The sequence below is a fragment of the Bombus bifarius genome, unplaced genomic scaffold (genome assembly GCF_011952205.1).
Source record: "Bombus bifarius isolate JDL3187 unplaced genomic scaffold, Bbif_JDL3187 scf7180000007996, whole genome shotgun sequence".
In the NCBI taxonomy this organism is placed as follows: domain Eukaryota; kingdom Metazoa; phylum Arthropoda; class Insecta; order Hymenoptera; family Apidae; genus Bombus; species Bombus bifarius.
The window spans coordinates 2,789,840-2,814,159 of NW_022884376.1; the positions used below are offsets into that span (position 1 = coordinate 2,789,840).

A 24,320-nucleotide genomic window follows, 5' to 3' on the forward strand; every position below is an offset into this window, starting at 1 on the left:
CCGTGCGGTCGGTCACATCGGTTTTACATTGTGACTGGATCCATTACTTTGGCTTCACGGTTCCCCTCGTCTCCCTTTTCGCGCGTGCTGAAGTCACAGTTCAGTCACAGGAAAAGGGTAAAAAAAGAGAAAAAGAAAAAAAAAGAAAAGAAAGAAAATCCCGGGATATCTGCATTTTCCCCTCTGAATTCCGACCATGTTCGAGATATCTCGACGTGTAAAACGTCGATTTTTTGAGAGGCCTCCGGTTTGTTCCAATTAACCGCTACTTTCTGACTCGCGCCACTTGGACAGCTTCCTTCTTTTAATCTTCGTTACCAAACCGTTTGCACCTTTTAATACACGTTTTACCTATCTCGAGGCGCGTCGTTTTAGGAGAATTTTCAAGCTGCTACTTAATACCACGCGATGTATATTACGTTTAATTTAATTTAAGAGCGATAACGAAACACGCGAACATTGTTCTATAGTTGGATCGTAATATTCAAGGTTTTGTGTTGCAGAGGAAGAATCTGTACCGAGAAACTGCTGTTTTGCAACTTAATCCCCAGACAATAATGTATTATGTTACTCGTACAGGTGATAATAATAAACTCTCGGAAACAACCTCTCCATTACCTCGTGCAATTTCAACATATTATTCAACTAAATGTTGCATAGGCGGGAACGGGCTAGAAAATGTTGGAAATAATGAACGGTATCGGGAAGTATAGGTCTTTCTATGACTTCACCTATTTTTTTCATAAATACAGTTATCGGTAGAACGTAAATAGGTCTTTTCTTTTCTTTTTTTAAACAGAGCAGTGTATCCTTTGTGTCGAATATAAATCAATTTTTCGAAATATTTTAAGCGTAATTAAACGCCGAATTAAAGTATAACATTAATAATGAAACTCCGAGTAAAATATAAAATTCTTAACAAAGACGTAAAAACGAGGGAAAAATGAAATGCCTGTAAAATGCGTCTCTGAAAATTTATAAAAACTGCGCACTGGTCAGTTTAATTATCCTAATGTTGCAACCATCCTACCATTACAAATCTCTAAAGATATTTACTCTGTCGCGTGGAAAAAGATCGTTATAACTACAAAGAGAATTTTGGAAAATAGGAAACTCGTTACACCGGACGAGTCTTCGAGTCGATAATTAGCGTATTTCGGTTTTTGCCGAACCACTCGGGGATCAGTTGCCGGTCCGATTAATTCCGTTTACAGGATGGTCATCCACGGGGGATGAATCGATCGTCACGGTAGCGTGGATATCCGACGAAACGAGGCAAACTTTTCGACGTATTTTCACCGCTCGTATATTCATTCACCTCGGTACTCGGTTCTCTGGCGAGCTGGATCAGAGCGAAAGAGTAACTTTCAAATATTTTTCAACGGCACGCGAGCAACTTCTGCCTGTCGGGAACAAGTTGGTCCGATCGTTTTAAGTGCAAGCAATTGGTCCATTCTTTTCCTTCCTTTCTCCTGTCTTTTTTTCCTCCTATTCTCTGTTTCATTCTTTTTTTCCGGGGTTGTTGTTCTACTCTCGTAGCTCGGCCCGTTCGATCGTAGCGGTTGATCAAACAGCTCCGTCGATAGGAATTTCCCGTTCCTTTCGAATCGGAGAGCTGGTCGATTTTTTTCAACCGCCTGCCTATTTCGCTGCTCGTATCAGGAAAGTTTTTGTTACCAACACCGACGTAACCCGCTTTCATTTCGATAGCCGAAAAACTACCTCGGTTTCTTTCACCGTCGAGAAGCGAAGAGAATTAGAAAAGATACCGAAAATGTATCACGTAATAAAGTTCGCATCTTTTGATACAGAAAGTATCGAGTTCGCTTCTCGCGAGTTCCAAATGAAATCGCAGAGAAGCGATTATTCAAGCTTTCCAGCGTATGGACCAAACTACAATTAGATTCGCTGGGAATTACAGGAAACCGCGTCGAACGCAATCTTCGTTAGAAAACCGGAGGATTATTAAAGTGTATTGAACTACGGAACGCGCAATTCCCAGTAACCGTCCCCGTCAACGAGGTTATCGTATTTCCCGAATACCCTGCAAGATACGCGGAGAATATTACTCGTTCCTTCGGCTGAGCTACGAATTCGCGCTTAATTCGATTCAATTACTACGCGGTCGACTCTTTTCCGTGGACTGCGCGCGAATGAATTCGAATAATTTAGACGACTAACAGGCTCGTCTTTACTCGTGCGCGGCAAGTCTTCGCGGATAACGTGCCGAAAACCACCTTGGAATACTATCGATACCGATCATCGCTAGAGTATGAATTTAGAAAGTTGGCAAGTTACGAAGTCGATTAGAGAAATTAACGAAGTTAGCGATTCCATCGAAATTGTAGCCGCGTCGGCTGATCAGCCTTCCGATAGGACGGTTTGAAGAAAAATAAACACCAATCTGATCGATATCCATTAGACGTATCCAAGATATCTTTCGTGAAATTAAAACGCCCCTGTTGGATAGCTTTACTCTGCTAAAGAAGAATCATTTAGTTACGTAATTGATTAAATGTAATCTCATCGCACGAATAATTCTCTTCGAAAACGGAGAGATTATCGTGGGAAAAAGTTATAGTGCTAGTAGGTTTGGTAACGGTATGATTTGTTTCAATATCGTTCATGCCAACACAAAATCAAGTATGACGCGCTTTGTCAGTCTACATGCACGCAGTCATCATTCGTCGCTCACTTCCGTCGCCGCGGTTCTAACGCTCTTCTTCACGCGGACAATCCTCCTCAGCGACAACGCTGATGTGACACATCCAAATCCACGCCATTCCACACTACCTGACAATGAACCTTTAGATTTTGACCTTACCTTTGCACATGGCCCAACACCAAATTTTCCCCATTACGTAGGGCACTCAAGATCCTCTCCTTGTCCCTCAACTCCTACACACTCAACATATAAAAAGTGCGAGCATTTGACCACGAGACTAGTCTTGGGTACAGTCTTAGTCGTGATTTGAACAACTATTTGAATACTTTGTAACTTCGCTACTTCATTGTAATATTATACTCGATCACTTTTGTGAATAAAAGCATATAAAAATATGAAAGGACAGTCAAGTTAAGCTATTGCTCAGCTCCTGCTTTTTTTATTACGAATTTTACGTGACACTGACAACAATGACTTCTCACGATTGCTTGTTAATTCGTCTTTCTCCCTTAACACTAGAACTACCGATAGTTAACACGAAGCTATTTCTACCAAAAAGACTGGTTTCTAAAAAATACATAATAATAGAATATTTTTATATTTATTGATTTATTACTTTCTTACAGAAGGAATTCCATGTTATGTAGAGTACATTTTTGGTATTATTAATCCATCTGGCACCATGATCCTTAAACGAGGGTTGACGCATTTATAAAATTGTAGAATCAGTTATTTTGTCTGGTGTGGTATTTCTCGTGTTGGCATCTAGCGATCGATCCGGAATTTTCCCGATAACTGATATCATCATACCGAATGATACGCGGTAAAAATTTTGAAAACGCGTGGAAGGTTGTACAAAACGAGGAAACTGGTTAATTGGGCTTCGATAAACAGATTGCAGGACCTTTTTACACTTTGACAAGTGCCAGTCATTTTGACTGGCATTGGTATAAGTAGCCTTGATACAAAATTATTTTGACTTTGAATACATAAACAACAAAATGAAATTCATCATATTATTCTTTTAGTTATCGTTACTAAAGTCATTACATTATCGCGGAAAAAAATATAACACGAAGTAGGAATTTTAAAATAAAATTGTAAAACCCGTCAATTCGACTGATGAGATAGTTCTAGTGTTAAGCATCCCTTTGTCTTTTCTCATAGCCCCACCACGTACGTGTTCCGCTGTTATGGTCCCGTAGGCCTTTTTTCCGTGTAACTATTCGACTGAAGGATCGACGATACATTGATGGGCCGTTCAACCCATCGAAGTTCCCAGACCTTTTCAGCTTTTTCTTTTTTTCATACGCGGGAAATCCTCATAGACATACCCCCACCTCCAAAACCCCACGATAGACCACCTGACGTCCAGCTGGGATGCTCCGGGACCTCAGACCCTTTCGGTCTGTCGGTACTTAGGCTTTCTCGCAACATTGCTTATGGTTCACCCGATATTTCTCAGGCAATCTGTCCACGATACTACACTACTGAGGAAGAAGATACGTATGAGAAGTATAATTTGACGATTCTTGTTAGATGCTCCGAAGACGCTAATTGCTCTACCGAAACTGAGACGTCTGTGCTGCACGGTTCTATTCTATCTATTGCGAAAAATTGACCGCTGCAAGCAACCGTAAAGATAAAGAAAATGATATGAGAGATAGAGAATGTATATACGTCGTAAACGACACGCGTTTGCATAAGTTAAAACGTGGCCACTCTACCAAAGCAGAATTATTCAAGATCGTAGCTAATTAAAATTAATTCCCTTCAGCGGGAAGCTTCTTTATAAAAAGGGAGAAAATTACAGACGGGAAAGAAGATCGGTTCTTATACTGGAGCAGAGAAGATCCGGGATGCACTCAATGACAAATATCTGTCTGAAAGTAGCGCGGAGCTCTCGACGCAGAGTAAGAAAGGTAAATTGAACCGTAACAAGCGAAGTAACGTAGCTAAGCTTCCTTGGGAACGAGTGTTCCCTCTTTAGTGCAGCCTCTGGCGTTTCAAATTCATCCATCTTTCATCGTAGCTTCTCCAATAAAGATCACCCGGAAACGCATTCGCGGAAGAGGGTACGCTTCTTTCCGACAAGACCTTCGTCTTCAACGGATCACCGATTCGCCGTTTCATAAAAATGTTCCCCGGAAAACGGAGACGGACAAAGTGTCTGGGTCTTCGTCTGGTAAACCGTATCCCCAAATGGAATTCTCTGTCGGCAGGAAAAGAATGTATCAAATTGCGCGAAGGCGCCGCTTCTTATCGGCTCGTTGCACCCCGCGAATCTTTTTAGCGCATCATCTATCCATCCGGGGAATTACCGGCGTGAAATAGTTTCTCATTGGAAGAAGATAAAACTGTGAACGCGGCTGAGATAAAAATACAGGGAAACAGAGGTGATCCATCTTAGTCCAGCACGCAGTGTATCTCGCGTTCTTTTTCGCGTATTCTCTTTGAACCTCCAAACTATTTCGTTCAAGTACCTTCTACCGTGTCGGCTTATGGCTATGGAAATAAGTTCTCGTCCTCCCTCTTAGTCCTCCCTTTTACCAGTCCACATACGAATTCCTGTTCGAAGGTTTTTCTTTGTATCCTTCTATGATTCGAGGAGACTCTAGACAGGTCATCTATCGGTTTCCTTTTTTCGAATCGCTGTTCTGTGATACTTTATCGGTACGTTTGTCATGGCGTATGTAAATACGTGGGAGAATTCCTTTTCAGATGCTTCGTCGTGGTCTGGTCTAGTTTACCGATGCAATCTTTTCCCTTTCTTCTGCTTGCAGCAGAGGAATCGAGACGAAGAAAAGGTTTTTGTGAATTGTTCCGTAAAGTTAAAGTGCATCATCAGCGATGTAGTAGTCGTGGAACTTTCCATAATTCGCCAAGCGAATAGTTCTATATCTGGACCAGCCATATACGCGCTAATCGACCGTCGAATACCGTGGAAATTCACCGAGAATTAAGGTAAAATCCGTTTAAATTCTCCACGCTATCGACCCTAAGCCACGTTATCAAAAGCCTCGGAAGGGACGGGGTGGCCCGTTAACTCTTCGCGACGCAGGATTACTTATTCCAGCGTGAAATTGAACCACGATTTCGTGGCTAGCCTATGAATCTAGCTGGCGATAAAAATTTTATGCAACGACCTGTGCCGATAGACATCGATGCGAGTCTTACGAATATTTTTCGATATTTCAGGGAGTAATCAAGTAGCGTAAAAGGACGCGTTCATGGCGGTTTTTAAGGATATGACATATACACACGATCTATCTGGAAAATAAGGAAATTTGTATTAATTATATCTTTCTAGACGGTGTAAATGTTACGTATTAATTCTACTGCCTTTTTGAGGTTTCAACCAGAATATCGCAACTGCTGTGCAAACAGCTGTTACAAAACGACCGCAGAAATATATTTCCAGAAATGTAGTTGTCTTTTCACTATCGATAATTCTTAGCTACTTCGAAGAAAATGAAGGACCAATGATCTTCCATCGATGAATACTTTGGCAATTTCACTGCTCTTTGGATAAGTCGGATACGCGCAAGAACATGCTGCGTTTGAAGAAATTAAATTGCAGCTTTAACTATGAAAAATTGAGAGTATTAAATGTCCAATGAAGTTTAACGTAAACTTTTCGCGCAGGAGCTTCGAGTTCGCGCGAGACGCATGTAAATTTGAAATGGCGTTTCGTATGAATTTTTCACGCATCGCGTCTCGGAAAGGCCAGCAAATTTCCTCGTTATTTGCGAATTAACTTGGTAACCTCTGTCCGATGAGCCGAAAGGATATTATCAGGGGGAGGTTCGTTAAAGCGATTTAAGCACAAAAGCGAGTGATAAATAAAACGAGGCCGCGCACGTGGAAAATTCCGGATTACGGCGCGTTATAATGAAACTGGTAAGCAACAATGGCGTCGGCCGTGCTTTTCCAACGATTACGTTGACCGGTGAAACGCGTTATCATTATCGATATCGCGATTCGGCGAAAAGCAATCTCGTGTCGATTGTAGGTGCGCGCGTCAAACGGAAGAGAGAATGTAACAATAAATAAATTGTCGCTGATAAAATCGTTGTTCGGCTCTTGCCGCTACTCGCTCAATAGTTTGCTATTTTAATCTTTTCGCTCTCAAATCGGGGCCAATTTCGTTTATCGTGGGGAGAGGAGTAGCGCGTTCAAACGTAAACCCCGATACGAAAGAATCACGACAACTACCGGATATTAAAGCGATACAAATGTGGCGGCGCACTTAATGTCCCCGAATTTGCGCGCGAACGACACGTCCATCGAAGAATCGCTTGGAATTACGCGAAACTGCGAAATGAAGAGATTGCGTCGATTGGACTGGCGTTTTTAACGGTATTCGCGATTTTATTTGTTCGCATGTAGTAGCATTTTTATTTACATTTTCGATCGTAACGTTTTTATCGTGTCCTTTTCTTCCTTTAATTCTGTTGGAACGAACAAGTTCTTTTTTAACCTGAAAACATGACGCGACGTACGCGGCTAGAAAAGGTCACGTAAAAAATTGCGAAGCGGGCGGCAATTTCGTTCTACGCGCTTTAACTTCTCCGATTACCACTGCTTTGTAGAGAATTTATGGCGGTACCTTTTTTTTTTACGTATCCATATTTCGAGAGTCGATGATTACATCGTTATACACGTCGATGGTTACACCGTCTTTATCGTAATAATTCGCGATTCTTCGAGTAACACCAGAAATACGCTCCAATATCGTCCGTGCTGCCCTTCATTTACGACGTAACATTAAAAGGGACACTAAGAGAGCTGAGGAATATTCCTCGCTAAAGCATTAACCGTACGATGAAACCTTTTACACGCTCGCTGGCCGCGCAATTACTAAATTATTCTGCCGCTTTCTTTCTCCGTTGTTTCATTGTACTCGTGGCTCATTATCTTCTTATACATGCGATAAACGCGCGCGTCGAGATTACACGGAAGGAAGAACCTGTACCCCAGGTCTGCCTGTGGCCAGGATCGAACTGAATTTTTCATTTCCTCCCATCTCTGTTTGTAATTAGAGATTCCCTCGTCTCTTGGCCATTATCGTTCGCTTTAATTCTTTGAAATCGTCTTTCGAGTCGTTTCCTTTCTTCCAGAATGTGTAACATTACGTGAAGAATTTGAATTACTTTCTTATTGCGGCAAACTCTTGAATTTGTAATCTTGCGAATTTAGGTATTATAGAGAGAGAGAGAGAGAGAGAGAGAGAGAGAGAGAGAAAGAGAGAGAGAGTAGGTTCTTTGCCGTTTAAATCTGTAAAAAATGGGACGTAAACGCTCTCAATCTCCGAAATAATCTCTTTACAATCGTAAGAAGACGCCTATCTATCCAGCTCTGAATTAAAATTCTGCGAACGTTAGCTGAAAAGTAATCAGACAAAAAAATGGCACCTTTTCGAGAAGAAATACTTCACGGTATCGATCATGGCGGAAAGTAGACCATCTCCTTTCAAGCATCTCGCATTAAGACTACCAAAAAGTAAAACTAAGAAACTTCAAAGATAGAGCTGCGACGACTCGAGAGACCTGCAGTTTCACCCTCTTGCGGAATCTTGCGCAGGAATTTCAATTAGTCTCTTTCGAAATTCAGCGTTACCTCGATAGTTCTTCAGGAAGGATGAACCTCCGTGACCTCGGTGGTAATCCGGAAACTAGGCCGAAGGCGCAAACCATTGACGAGCCCGTTTAACCCCTTTTTGCGCGCAATTCTCTCTTGCACCTACTCTCCCTGTTCGTGGCCACCGATTGGCCACTCGTCTCTCGCGCGGAATAAATCACCAACGATGAATATTAATATAGTCGCGAGTGGATCGGCGGATGATAACGTGGATTCACGAAGTAGGACGAAAGGAGGAACGCAACTTCGATGGATGTCTCGTAATCTTATACGGAATAATGGAGAGAAAAAGCAGCGACCTATTTTTTCAAATGCAGCTTCGATTCTTATTTAAGATGATAATAGAGTCTATACTGTATAGAAAGTTTTCCTCTCGTTATACGCGTTTTTTAAGATACAACGTTACCCTGAGAAGATTTTTCGTGCAACGGTAAAGCATAAATAAAATGTGTATGTTTTAGGTGTTCTCCTTTCTGTGAATCACCCTGTATACTCGAATTCGAGAAGATCTCCCCCCCTCCCCCAGAAATGGTATTTTTTTAGCGTTCGTATTAAACGCAGAACGTACAGAAAATTGCAATTTGTTTGAGATTTTAGCGGTGTATTATTATTAAAAAAGTTGCGCGGCTCGGTATTCATAAGTGGTGGGTTATTCGAAAATGGCCGCGTGGAAATTTTGTTCGAGAGATCTAGCGCGGGCAATTATGACGCGAAATGACTCAACAAGTGCTCCGGGGATTTTCCCTCTTCAGGAAATAATTCTCGCTCGTTCCTATAATTTCTGCGGTATTATTTAATTACAGAGCCGAGCGTAAAATAAAATCGTGATATTTTTCCCCATAGAATATGAAAAAACATATATCTGTAGAATAGACGGAAGTTTTATAAAATTGTTTTATAGAAGCGCAAATTCTCTTTATGTCTTACTGTACATCTTCGCTTTGGAGAAATAAACTTGTTAAAGGAACCACTCCGCTGCAATTTATGTTACTTTAATTCGGGTAAAGCATTTTTTAATCGGATTAAGAAGAATGGGGAATAAGTTGGCGCGCGGTGAACTCGGCCTGGTCGGCTCGGTCAGACGCGTAAAATGGGAATTTATGTTTCTCCAGAAGTGTTTTACCATTTTTATAGCCCCTCGAGAAGCACCTGGGCCAATTTAACGAATGCCCAGGAAGATTGAATAACAAATCTGGAGCTTCACGCGCTCGTTCGGCGTAAAGCAAATCGTTCGCGTACCTCGTGATCTGAAACAGAAAACAACGTTCTCGTGTTATTCTCGTGAGCGCTATTAATCGTCGTTAAGAGCTAATAATCTGGCAACAATCGTAATTAGATTCGAATATTTCTCGTGTCATTTTTAAGACGATAGTTTCATATGAAGTATCAACTAAGAAAAATTAATACGTATATGTATTATCGGAGGAAAAGCTCTGGAGAAAACGCCGATGTACCCCAGGTAAAAAGAGAAAGGTAAAATGAGCGTTGATAGTGCAGAGTCGAGAAGTGTTGTAGGACGAGTTGTTAAACTCAAGTTGTGAGTTGAATTGTGAATCATTCATTTAAGTTGTATAAGTTGTGTCACATCACTGTATTTAGTTCGTGTTAATTAACCATTGTTCCCTGTTTTATAATAAATAATTTGCTTAGAGAGAGGGAGAGAGATCAAACACCAGAGAAAAGGTGTATGATTTTATCTACTCTCTGTCTGTCTCTCTCTCTCTACATATATATATATATATATAAAATTTGGGTGCAGATATAGGCGTAGTAATACAATAGCGTTAAAATTCATAGGATACATTTGTAATTATCGGTGAGATATATATGTTCGATGAAACAGAAACACAATTATAATTTTGACACAATTGACGCATCGCTATTCGTTGGACGCGTGTCATCATCAATATTCATTATCCTCGACGCGAGCAACGTTTCAACGCATTACAAAATCGAAAATAACGTAATCAATCAACTTTATCCTCCATCTGTCTACGTCAGTTATCTTCTTTCCTTCGGCGACAAACTTTTCTCTCCTTCATGCTACCTCTTATCACGCTATTGTTGCTCACAATCGACCAAATGTTACTTTATAACGTTCTGTCGTCGTCTAACGTCGAAATTAACTTTCCAATGTCCACGTACGATATTTCGATAAAAATTGAAAAACGAATTGGATATTTTACAAAATTTGTATCCGCGACCCGAAGTTATCGAGCAAATTGATCGATTTTCACGTACATAAATCGAGACGGCTGTATTTCGTTCATTTGAAACCTAACACGCACGTTTCTGAGAGAAGTAACAAGCTGATTCGCGAGCCTGGATTTCGAATGCATCCCCGGCTGTCTTTCCTCGTTACTCTGAGATCCGTCTGATTCTGATTCGAGTAATTACGCGCTGCTCCGTTTCCCGTTCTTCCACAAATGGAATTTTAGCCTCGATCGACTAATGTTGCACGCTCAGCGTATTTCGAATCGACACTGCAGACAAATCGAGATATACGCCGTTGCGAATATTCGCGGTTCTCTCGTATTTCCTAGATGAATGCGTCGCTTTCAACGCGTTCCTCGACCTTTCTTTACAAATCCCTACAAAAAGCATTCGTCCTACTTTTCCTTACTCCACCCTATATTATTTCTATCTTCTTGTTTTAGATATAACGTTACTGATTTTTCTTTCAAACGTATCAGAAAATAAATGTATAATTACTTAGAAAGCTGAGGAAGATATTCCTGATGTTTCAAATACTCGAAATCTTAATTTATGATTTTCAATCCGTCAATTATACAAAGCCAATATCGTCGCAAACAACAGCAACGAGATTGAACAAAGAAACTTGGAATTTCTTGGACGAATCGAACGAATTGTCATAGGTTTTTCTGCCATCCTTAGATATAATTTCCCGTGAGGGTCGAAATCGTTTTGGCCAAGCATCTACGAGAATGCAGAACCAACAGTAGAGAAATTTAGTAGATCATCCTACGTCTAGTCGTACATCCATGGGAGGGAAGATTTTTCTCAGGGGAAAAATAGAAATTCGTCCAGCGACGAGCGGCGAATCGTAAAGAGCGCAAAACAGTGGCAGGATACAGCTTGGACTGCAGTTATGAGAGATTGCTGCTTCATACGGAATAAATTAGACTGACAAAGGAGACGATTACGGTCTTCCTGAAAAGGAGAAGCTGCTCGAAGCTCTTTGCCCAACTTTTTAAACTTTCGTCGTTACGTTTCTCAATCGCTCTTTCATTTGAGAAGGATCTCGCGTTAAATTCTAGTTGCGCTTCGTAAAGCGAACAAGAATCAGACTTCCTGTTCCTTCTACTTTGGCACGAGCCGATGTGTGTGAATAATTGTATCTCACGAACATAACACACGTTACGGGAACGTGTCGTTACTCGTCGTGTCTTGTTATAATATGAAACTTCGCAGTGTCTTATATATTAGGTTGTCCGAAAAGTTTCTTTCGTTTTATGAGGAAATAATAGACGCACAACGTTTGTTCTTTTATATTATTTTGTCGAATTACGTACGATCCATTTTGTTCTGTCGAGATAAACACCGTGACATTTCACAGACTCGCTTTCACGTTTGCACGAAGGTGCACTGTTGTAAAAAACACGTTTGCGAAAGAAAGACACTTTCCGGACAACCTAATAACACACGCAGTATATAGGTTAAAAGTTTTCTATAATAAACGCTGAAATTTTTTTTTAAATTATTTTCGCGGCTCATTGCATATTTCTAAATTACTCTTCGGGAACACCGAGTATATAACACGTCTTCGGCCATCGAGAGAGGAGAAAAATTTTCCTTCCTTTGTGATCGTGCTATAAGTTTCGCCGACTAAGATCACGCGGATTCTTTTGTGTTAAGACGGAACAGACGCTTTTCTTCCTGGTCTCTGATCCACGGCAATTTTCCTCGCGTATATTGCCGCGTAAAGTTGCCGATTTAATTACTTCTCAGTCTAGAAAAGGATTTGCATGCGAGCAGGTATCATTAACGTTGCCTCGCCTTCTACTATATAAGAGTGGCTTTCCTAAAAGCTATTTGCGCGCGACTGAGCATGGTGTACGGTTATAGCGAGTCAGAATATTCCGTACAGACCGTGCGATGCTGAAAAGCGCGCGATAACGTCCATGGTACGTGCATACACGAATAAAATACACGCGATGATGCTGTCTCGAGCGAAATTTTGGCAGACCACGCTATTTTCCTCGATCTTTCGTTTCTTCGAATTTCAGCTAACGAACGTAGGAAGATCGTTTCGGTACGATAACGCGCCGTAAGGAACACGTAAACGGTTTTCGCGCGCGTTTACTATCGCATTCGCATCCTCGATAAATGCTGTATATCGACACGTTTCGAGATTTGCCGAGCGTGCTTCGAATTCGCTGGCACAGTTTCTAAACTAAGCTGAGTGTTGCTAAAGTTAGATCTACCTCGATCGAGTAATATGGAAGGATGAGCGACATTAATAATGTTGGTAATATTAGAGTGGGAATGATGGATTCGTAATTTTTTGGAGAAATTTTAGAAATTACATTTTTGCAAGACGTATCGTTCCAAGTCGACGAGTGATTTTTCATTCCTTCGAGACAACTTCTATACTTCGAGTACGACGATCAACTTTCGTTGCATGGGCAAAATTTATTCGTTTCATTGATACTGAGCAAAACTTTTTAGCAAAATAAACTCTCGTGACTTACGTTTCAAAATGAATTCTTACTTCTCTCGATATGGTGCGATTATAATCTGTTAACATCGCAAAGACGCAATCCCAGCATCGTAGGAATCTCGATAAAAGATTTATGATACAAGATTTCGATGGATTTGTACAAAAGGCTGCCTTTCGACGATAATTAGAGCACGAAAGCTTCAAGAGCTCCGCAATTCGTGCTTCTGTCGTGTCGTCGCACGCGAATAATAATGGCATTCAATGATGCGCGATCTGCACCACACGTTTAAAGTAGAATGTACTTCGTCGGCGGCGAAAGCGACAAGCTTCGCGTCTGTCGCCTTATTTCACTGACACGTGCTCGGGGGAAATCGTGTTCAGCGTCGCTATGATTCCAGCACAAGGGATTGCGGTCTCTCGTATCATTGTCTCCGAACGTTTCATCTGCCTGTTGGTGCAAGCTGTCGACGAGACCAACAGAAACACAGACGTCTGAGACGGTGTTCTTTCACGATGGAAGTTTTAACGAGTCGCGATTACTTTCGTTCCACGGTGGCATAACTTTTACTTTATTTATCCTGGGAACATGTTACGGTTTTCATTTTTTCTGAGCGAGCAATTTTTAAATTCAGTACGACGTCGATCGATTCCACGTTACCAAAATCGTATTCCTATTTAGTTTTCACACGCACCCCGTAATATTTCAAATGTAGTATCGTGGAAAAGGGCCTAAGAAACATCAAGTTAACCATGAACAATGTCGCGAGAGCCGAGGCGCCGCCGGTCTTTCAATTGTGTTAGAATTTAATCTCGGAATTAAGATTGATAATCCGTGGAAGACACAATATTTGTGTTGAAACAATATAATGTGATATTTATTAAACAATTATTACAGGAAATATAAGTGAGTGTTGTGGAATGTAGACAGTTGGTTAGTTATTCTCAGACTGACTAACTTAGTGACCCATGGCTCTTGAAAAGGTTTTGAACCCCACTCTCTATGCAAGTATTGTCAGACTTCGTTAACGGCTGCTTTCCTCGGCGTCTACTTATCGCCACACAGAACCCGGGCACCCCTAGGGCCATAAGGGTTGGGATTACGCCCAACCATCCCGCAAGGCACCCAGTGCCTTGCTACCTCGATTAGCTAAGCCTCCACTCTCTATGCAGTAAAAAGTGTGACCTGAGTAGATGTCTGTGTGGCGTCACATGTGCCACGGAATCTTCTAGTAGCTTCTCAACGTGCCCAATGTTCCATCCATATCTTTACGCTTCTTCCGCCGAATTCCCGGAAGAGCATGCACGCGCCAGCCGCCGCGGTACATCTCACGAACGCACGCTAGTGGGGACATGGCTGGGCAACGAAGGGAAGAATCCGTTCGATCAATCACCTCATCTGTATGCGATTAATATCGTTGTATTCTAACAAATTGTATAGTTTTGTAGAAAAGGCCTACGTGACCCTGGCAACGAGCGGAACACGCGCGTGGTGGGCCTAAGAAAAGACAAAGGGATGCTAGAACGGCCAGAATGTGAGTGGAGAAGCCGGAGAGTCGGGAAGTTGAGAGCCGAGTATGATAATAAGACGTACAACGATATTGTAATGAGTTTTTTGTATTGAGTATTGCTTGTTAAACTAAACTTAACTTCAAATAAAACATCATTACTTGTCCTTACTCTAAGACCCTTTTAAGTTACCACATAAAAAAATCGTTTATCGTAACATTAACAAGTTGCAAATTAACTATTTAGCTGTCTTAAATATAGTACGTTATTGTACTTCGTTCACGTTAAATAACCATCGTTTCCTCTTTAACCAACACCTGTTTAATTCACTTCAGAATAAATAACTAACAAATAATATAGTGCAATATAGTGCAATTGTTGGTCAGCATAGTGCATAGAGTATGTTCTTCAAAAGGAAAACGCAGCGAAACTAGATATATTTGCGAGAACTGTTGTGTGCCATTACACGTAGGTGAGTGTTACACAGTTTATCATACGAAAAAGAAATATTAAAAGTTGAATAATAAATAAAATTTATTAAAGTTTATTTATACTGTTTTACTTCCACATCCAATTACGAAATAACCGGTGACGCAAGATAAATTCTCAGTAAAATTGCAGGTCAACAATGTGTTAAAAGACCAAAGATTTGCGCTTTAACAACTTCTTTCAGCTTTCAATTACATTCTACTAAAATAGATGTTTCTTTAAAGCGTCATTCTGTCCTACATTCTCCGAAGGGAATTTTTAGTAAATTTGATAGTATTATGTCATGATACGAGAAATAAGTTACGTTATTGATTACATCGGAGAGAAAAGGACAAAGATAGGATCTCCGTGTAAAAAGACAAGGTGAGGTACAAGCACGTTATAACTTAACGCAGATTAATGCATAGATGACCGTTAACTGGTTGATTACAAGATATATCGACGCTAAGTGTAGCAGTTGCACGTAACATAGTGGCCACTCGATCAATCGATTACCGATAATTGGTCGGCGGAGTACTATCTCGAATATGATTTCGGATCTCCGTAATATATTTGATGGAGCGATCTTCTTGGTGAACCTTAACGTTCAGTTTTTGTCGCGAGATTGCGAGTTATTAGCTGAGATGCAGTTTCACCAAGGATATCGATGATATATTTGGGAAAAAAGAGGTGCCGAAGTGATTCGTATATCTTTTCTGTGGTGAAAATTTGTTGCGATTTAATTAATTATGAAATTAACCGAGCGATATTTTCACGAGTTAAAAATCCGTAACTAATTCATTGAGATTTTCAAAGCGTTAATTCGCACCATTGCGATTCCCATCCTCGTGCATTTTTAATTTAACGAATGTGCGTCGTGCACGAAAGAATTTGCGTTTTATCAGCCAATTGCGGAAAATATTACGTGAAATTAAAAAGCTGGTATTGGTTTCGAGATAAAGAAAGGAACTAGGACAATCGTGACTTTAAAATATCGATTACTAGTTATTATCCTCGGAGATCTTATTTCGAGATTGCTCTCGAACGAAACAGCCAACAGTATAGGAATTGCTTTCAATTCCTTGAGACACAAAAAATATTCCAAGACTCGAGATAAAAGCTTGGAATATTATACTAAATACCTTCTATTTAGTAAAACCGGAAGAAGAATGCGCATTGAAGTCTGATATCAAAGAAATCGTGGAATGTAGCGAAGAGAAAATGGTATTCCACGTGTTCGTTCGCATCGATCGAATTTGTATCTTTATCCATGAAACCGACTTAATAATCTGTCTGCTAATCCTTAAAAAATTGCTTGGAAAATGGAGAGCGTAGCTGACGGTTTCCTTTATCAGCGCCAAGCAGCGATGTAACCGACTGTTGCGAGACGTTTTTAAGAATAAAAGATCTCGTCTACGCGGGATCTCCATGCGCCGCTTATATCGGCCGAAAATTGAAACGCTGGTAAATTTCGAACGATATTAATATGCGTCCTCGGTGGTGTTTTTACGTCCTTGTCTACCTTGTCGAGCTGAAGCTTACAGATTACACCGAGTCAGCGTGTTTCAACATTTGCATCGTAAAACGCTCTGCGTTGTCCGGATATTAATGGATCTGCAACGAGCTGATACCGATATGCTCCTGGGCTGCTTTATATTCTCTCTCTCTCTCTTTCTCTCTCTCTATCTATCTATTTATCTCTCTTCTTCCCTCTGTGCATAGGAAACTAGATATTTAATTTTAACACGAGTAACGCAATCGCTGCGGCCAGCTACACATGTACATACATTTGCATTGGAAAAATTAAGGATAATAATATTATAAATATTCTCTCGGATTTGATCCGATCTGAAACGAACATTGATTTTAGAAGATCATATTGCGTTTTGGTTGAAAACCACCACCAACATCGATCGCATTATTTTAACCTTTTCATTGTCCTATACGCGCGTACACGTTCTTCGCGTTGTAGGATCATTTCCAATTGTTACGACCGTTCGCGGAGAGACGCGATCGCGTCGTATGGTGAGCCTCGTGGCGTAACACCAACGAAAGGAAAAGAATTCGAAGATCGTTACTTTTAATCGTTTTCTCCGTTTTTCGTCATTCGGACGAACCGCGAGGATTTGCCTGCTTCGTTTGACGTATCCTGGACAAACGTTCGTGCTATCGGAGGTTGGTGATAAAACGGTAGGAAACGGTAAAACTGTCTGGTAGGGGGTACGAGGAGTACATCTCCTGTACTGGTTTGCGAGAGCGCGTCACGTCCGAGACGTAACGGGATTCGGAAACACGTCCGTTGCATTACGAGTCTCGTGATGGGATCACGAACCAATAATGAGAACAACGGGCGTTGCTTTGGGATCCACGTGGTCTGGATCTGGCCACATTAACTAACAACGTATTTCCCTGGGGAGACGGGAGTCCGGTAGCACCAGTCGTGTCGGCTCCAGGGAAATATGGAATTGAATTGTTAATGCAGAGCAACGCCTGTGTCCGGTGTTATTGGAAAGCGATAACGTTCGAGAGCGACCGGTGGACGCGCGTTCATCGTCGTCTTTTCGTCTTCGACTGTCTCCCTCTCGATGACTTCTCCAAAGTAACAAGCCCGGGACCCTTGTTCGGCAATCGTTCCGGAGGAATCTCGTTACCGATAACGACGAGGATGGTGTGCCTTCTTCGAATCACGATGGAGGTTGTTCCGTGGCAAGAGAGGGATTTTTCTTTCTTATCGGGAAAAAATGATTGGTTTGTGATTATTGAGAGGATAGATTGGGAAAGCAATGGCCTGTAGCGGGCTGAATTCGTAGTTACAGCGAGTTTTCAAGTATCGAAAGAAAAATTCAGAAGATAGTAAAGACGATCTAATTGGAACGCGAGTTTGCGCTTGCATTTGGATCAAATTGAAGGTGGTGCTGCTTCTGACGCCATCTCTTTTATTTGAAGTTTGCAAATTTAGAGAATAGATTGAGAGGGAGAGAGAGAGAGAGAGAGAGGGAGAGAGAGAGAGAGAGAGAGGCAGTGATGTGGACTAATTGTAATTTGAATTCGTATTCACAGGAAGTATTTTAGACAGTGGGATGGTTATTGGAAGATAATAGAGATAATCTAATTGGAACGCGAGTTTTCGTTTACACTTTAATTAAATTCAGTATGACTGTTTTATTTTTATGGACTTTCTGGCTTTTCGATTTGAATTCCTCCTCCTACCTTTTTTTCATTACCAATATCGCGGAAATTGCGCTATTTTATCCTCCTTTTTATCTGCCCTTTTATTTCCTTGAATATCGTCGCATATTTCCTTTTTCAATTTCAGAGTTTCCTTGTAATTGTATTTTTTATGCATATTAAAGTTCACTTCAAACCACAAATTCTGCTACAAACTATAAATTCTGAAGAACTCACTTCCATATAATTACAAAATAACACCCCATTCCCAGGACAGTATAATCCTCTTAGTCGAAACTCTGCAATCTCAAACACCAGAGAGATGGTAATCTTTATTGCATGGATATGAAGATCCTAAGAGAATAAACACGACAAGTACGTTCTTGCTGATTTTCTGATTTTAATGTCGCTTCGAAGAGAAGAGATGTTTAAAGCGATTTGTCCCCGAATAGAATTACTATAGACTTCGCGGAGAAAGATACGTAACTAAGTTTTGCAACCAAAAGATTACAAAATTTTCGCGGTTAGACAGCCGCGGCTTGACACGCTCCGCGACGCTGACAAAATCGACTACAAAGGGACACTAAGGTTACACCTAGAAGTCGTTTATTAAATAAATCTAAAACTATTTTAATGCGATTTCCAGGATCTTCGTCGATATACATCTGCACGCGTCTCAGCACTCTCTTTGTCTCACCATCTTCCATACCACACTGCCAACGGAACAGTTACATTCATCTGTTTTTCGAGACACCTTCCACACACTCATATTCACATACGTGTGTTATTACTACGCGGCCAATCTAGTTTAGCATACAAAATTATACATATCTTAATAACATTAACCGAAACATTCACCAAAAGTATGATCATCGAGATACGGTGAAAAGCTACCTGAACAAAGAAGCAACGTTCCTTTCGCGATTCGTCGACGAATCGATACGATAGCAAGCAACAACCATCGTACGGAATTTCAACGTAGAATCTCACGAATTATAATCCGGACCAGGCCTCCAGTTCCCATCGAGATTGGATGCTAATGTATTTGCAGCTCTTATTAGGAGGCACGCTGGCTTTGCACCGGTACGATTCAATTAGTGCGAGTTTAGTATCGCGCGGCAGATCGCGTCGCGACGCTTGAGACTAGAAAGAGACGGTGGTTGGGCACGCCTACGGTTACGGGAACGGGACGGATGGATTTCCAAGGATATGTTTGCGCGAATGTACATACTACGGTTTCCGTTAATTAGCTTCGTGACTCGACGTCTTCCCCTCGGGATACATGCTACGGCATCCAACATTTTGTGCCCGAAATATCGTTACAGTCGCGAATACCATCGTCCCCACATCGCTTTTCTCATCCCCAATTTACCTTTTATCAGGATCCTTTGTCCATTCCCTCGCCACCACTGAAAGCAAGTAACTTAGATAGTAGAAGGATATTTTATTCTTTGTATCGTGTCGTGGTTTCATGGACACGTAAATGGAACTTGTAACTGTGAGAGAACGTGGGAAATACGAGTGTGTATGTGTGTATGTGGTCACTGCCGGTTTAAGAGCCTTTTATACAGTAGAATTAATATGGTCAACGGAATTACACAAACTATACATTACTAGCAGTAATGAATTTTTTTCCACGGTTAAAAGCCACTTTTCCCACAAGTTTTGCGTTGCCTTTAGATTACACGCGAGGATAGTCGCGACCAATTATCGATCAGTCTCTGTTTCTTAATTATCGATTAATTAACAACCATTTATGCGAAGATTTTTCGATCATGAAATGATTCTTCTTTCGTAGCTTGCCACGTGTTCTCAAATAATACTCCTTGCAACGCTTCTTAACATTTGTAATCTTCCATGATTCTTTACGATTCTTTTCAACCCTTCGTAACACGTTGCCGTAACCAAGAAAAGCTTTACAAACTTGGACGATAATTCTCTGAAAATCTGCCCTCCTTTCTTCCATTCCATCTGTTCTCCTCTACTTTTTCCCAACTTTTTCATCCCCGGCTTCCCTATAGATAACAAATCCTATCCAATTACCAATCGATCAATTCGTGCTTTCAACAAGCCCGATTTTCCCTACTCTTTGACTAGTAGGCAGCTATAGGAGAGCTTCAAAGAGCATCGATTAATTGCAGCTGGCCATCAGAGGCCGTTATGCTCTCCCATAATCCGCGGTGCATTGTGTTTCCACGTTATCGCGAATTCGATCACGCCATCACTCGAGACCTCTTCTGTCACGATAGTTTTATAAACGCGTCGCTTTTCGCCGGTTTGTTAATTCACATGGCAGTTTCGTCGCGTTCCTCGATGCGTGACTTTTCCAACGATCACGGTCCTCCGGTGTTTCACCCCTGTGTTAGCCTCGATCGCGGAATTTAATCACGATCTCGATGGTCGAAATCACTGTTCCACGCGAGACGTGCTCAGCGTGCGAAGCCTCGTGTTTTCCAACGCGATTATTCCGAGTGAATTGAATGGTATCGGTAACGTTTCTCGATGGTAATCGACCGTGTCGTTTCGCGGATGCCACAGACAGCGGAAGTTGGTTCGCGTCACGTCGTTAAAAGAAAATTATTTACCACCCTATGAACGATGTTATTTTTTTCTTTTTTCAAACGTTTCGAATTATTATTATTATTATTATTATTATTATTATTATTATTATTATTATTATTATTATTATTATTATTATTATTCGAATTATTTCGTTATTCGTCGATAAAATCTGAAACCAAGCTGAAAATATGTATAAAAATTGCGAGATATTTCCTGCGATAGGCGACAAGAAAAGAATATACGATAAGAAATTGGCAAGAATGTCGCGAGGAATTTCATCGGATCGTTACAAGCCGATATATCGGGAAACAATTATGCGTTAATCACAGTGGAAATTGTTTTACGCGTTCCTTGGCGAAAGAAAGGCTGGCATGTGTTTTTCAGGCAAAGACTCGCTTGGGGATAACGCGATTACCAGGTCACCTGTTTCTCTTTTCCATCTAATTGAAATAAACTTACGCCTGAAATTGCGAATCGATGCGAGGCGACGCGAAGAAATTGTACATTTGCATTTAATTCGAATACTCGTTTACGTTCGATTAATCTTCTTCCGAGTTGAGCCAGTTAATTTAGAAGAAATGACTTGATCTCCCGCTAGAAGTGCTGATCCACGTTTCAGCTAACACCTTTCAGATCTGGGTTTGCAGTTGCTTTAGAAAATTAATTAGTTACAATTTTTAGATACTGATTATAATTGGATTTCAACGAAGCTTTAGACTTATTCATCCGCAGTTTCAAAATATCATCCGCGTTTACGTAATTTCACCTATAACTATGTAACGAAAGATGATTATAACGATTTATATGACATTCATAAATGAAATTTCAATTGACAAACCTGCCATGGTAAGTTACGTAATATTAAATATTATAATGTTGGAATTTTTTTAAATAAAACGACACAGACGTTAAAATCTTCAACGACGAGAAAAGAAACTCTCTCGAAGGAGAAGAAAATAACTCGAAGTTGTGCAAAAGTATCGAGTGAAAAGAGTTCCGTACGATAAATGAACTAGAAAACAATATATCGTTCTTTGTACGCGGATCCTGTCCAACTAGTAATCCCGAAACAACGAAAGAAACTCTTCTAATCCGACCCAAGCAACGTGTTGTTTCCTTCGAGGGATCTGCATCGGCGAACAAATCCGGATGACACGGTAATAGCAAACTCGATCCCCGTGGATACGTCTTTTTGTTGGCTTGGTTAGGAAAGAGAAAAGCGAAAAGGGAAAAGTGGAAGCGAGTGGAAGGAAGTGTGGCGAGAATTCGGTGCGGATTCCAGTCATCTCTAATCCAACCTAGAATCTCTAATTTGGTCGGGTGCCTCTGGCAAGTGGCTGGCCAGGCGTTGCCCGAGGAGAACAGGCGTTGAATCTTCAAACCATTTTTCTGTTGCTACGACAGCCCTTTTAGTCTCCTCTCTGTTCCCTTGATGCGCTTCCTTCCCTACAATCAGGATTATTTTCGACGGTGTAGAGGCGTACGTGTGACGATTCCAAGACGAAAACATAGTACACGACTGTCGAGTTTCGTATTTCGAGAAGTGTGCTTCTGCTCCTGCCGCTAATACGATGAGAACGTTAACGAAGAACCGGTGGTTGTTCTTCGTTTCATCTTGAGGTGTAGTTGTGTCCGTGATAACTGTTGCGTTGGCTGTAAATGTCGTTGCTGGGGTGCTGCTATTTTTCTTCTAATTTAAATGCGTGGAAGAAATATAGGTTCGTAACCTAAGGAGCTAATCACTGCGCTACCGTCGTCCGGTAGAAGTTAGCGTCGAGTGGCGGTATTTTGTTGTCGAGTGTCGCCACAATCTTCTGATCTTCTATGTTGCCTTACGTTGTCAATGGTAGCAACGAGGAGAATGAAAAGATTGGTAAATCGAAAGGTACGCATCATACGCTATTCTCTATTGGGTCATTCGTTTAAAAAAATACATTGTAACCGTAGATCGTCTAAGAGTCCCAGGGTGTTCTCAACAAAGATATCTTCTGCATTCATTTCGACTCATACTTTCGAGGGAAGATTCTTTGTTGAAGATAATGTTCTACGTAGTAGGTATCTCTCTGTTCTTTATGGTCCTCGAAATAACGAAGCTGGATGCAATTTATCACTCCTTATCGGGATGATACTTATGCAAAGTACGGGGTCGGGGAAGATTTAAGAAAAAGGAACTGTGCGTAGGGCCGTGGAGATAGTCGGGAAGAAACAGCGCTTTAGAACGTTTTCCCGAACTGTGCGTAGAAATAGTTGGTAAGAAGCGGTGCTTTCCACTTCTTTCTCTCTTCTAGAATAATGGTTTTCCGGAATTTCCTGAAATAGTAGAGATTCGAGAAACTTGGACAGATGATATACATCTTCGCCTATTTCTCGTCGAATGTTAAGCGTGGCTCGAAAAGAGGGCAACTTGTTATCGTAGATTTTTCGATTTCTCGTAAAAAAAGTTCTCGATAATTTTACGGTACCTACGTTATCGTTAGTATCAATTGTAGCAGGATCAATGAAACGAACGAGATGTGTCGCTCTTCGCGTAATAATCAAAAATTCTTGTCGTTAGTACCATTTCGTTAGGTTAACAGGTTTCGTTAGGCTATAAATCGAGGATAAAAAACGATTGACGATGGTGATCTATGGAATCGAGTGGTCGGTCGAGGCCGAATCGAGGGCGGGACACGAATTCCTCTGTGGTCCTTGACGAACAAAGAATTATTGACACTCGTTCCTCCGTCGGTGACGATCGATGTGCGGGCTGACGTGTGTCAGACTCGAAAGAAAGATGGTCGTTGTCTATCGATTTTTTTTCCCTCGCTATGGAAACGACCGGCAGCCGAGTTTGGAATCAAAGCGTTCGCGCCTCCTACGATGAATGGAGTAATCGATTTAGAGAGCTGTTCGACCTATTTTCCACTCCAAACGAACTGGAACGACATTCTGTAAATCGAGACGCGCTAAACTGAACTGAGACGTCAAAGCCTGTAAATCAATTGTTTCTCTTGGTATTCATCGTTCGAGTCGTACGTGGGAGGGGTAGAATACAATACGAAATTTATTATGGTTTGATCTAATTAACTGCTACGTAAACGCAACGATAAATGCGCTAGTGGGCAAATACTTTTCATAGCCACTGTGTATTTCGCGTATCCTTTTACGGTTAAAGTGCTTTTCCCGAGGCTAATAAACAGGTAAACAAATAAAACGAATAAACGAGCGAGCGACGAACGAGCGAACCAGCAAACGGGTGGACGAAAACACAAACAAACAACTGAATAAATAAACTTTCGAAAGAGAATCTTAAAAAAATGAACAAAAATAGTGTAAAAAGTCAGACTCCTTAACTGGAAACCGACACGTACTGTCCCAAATAACGTGACAAAAGATAGTCAATATTCTATTCAGCCGGATTTCTTCGGAATCGTCGCGATGGTCGGCCCTCGCGATAGCCAATAATCCGGCACCTTTGAGATTCCATTCTCCACGCGGACGGATCCTTTTTCCAGCTTCTCGAGGCGAACCGAATGCCAATAATCCTTTCGTTTCGGGACATCGTGATTGAGTTTAGGAAAGCAGCGTTGCACCTGGAACACGAACGCTGCGGTGTCGATTTCCGGACCGATGGGAATAAAATACGTCTTG

General features: G+C 41.2%; 1 protein-coding gene across 3 annotated transcripts in view; it reads right to left on the minus strand.

The window, feature by feature from the left end:
* LOC117205932 (protein-tyrosine sulfotransferase) overlaps positions 1 to 24,320 on the minus strand; it is a 181,396-nt gene that overhangs the window by 52,167 nt on the left and 104,909 nt on the right. The window contains exon 3 of one of the 3 annotated variants that reach the window (XM_033444791.1): positions 9,545 to 9,552. The exons of 1 other annotated variant lie outside the window; for it this stretch is intronic. The gene's annotated coding sequence lies outside the window, so the exon portion shown is untranslated. Of the gene's footprint in view, positions 1 to 9,428; positions 9,520 to 9,544; positions 9,553 to 24,320 lie in introns of those variants that run through there. One more of the 3 variants, XM_033444793.1, reaches the window with a different exon arrangement.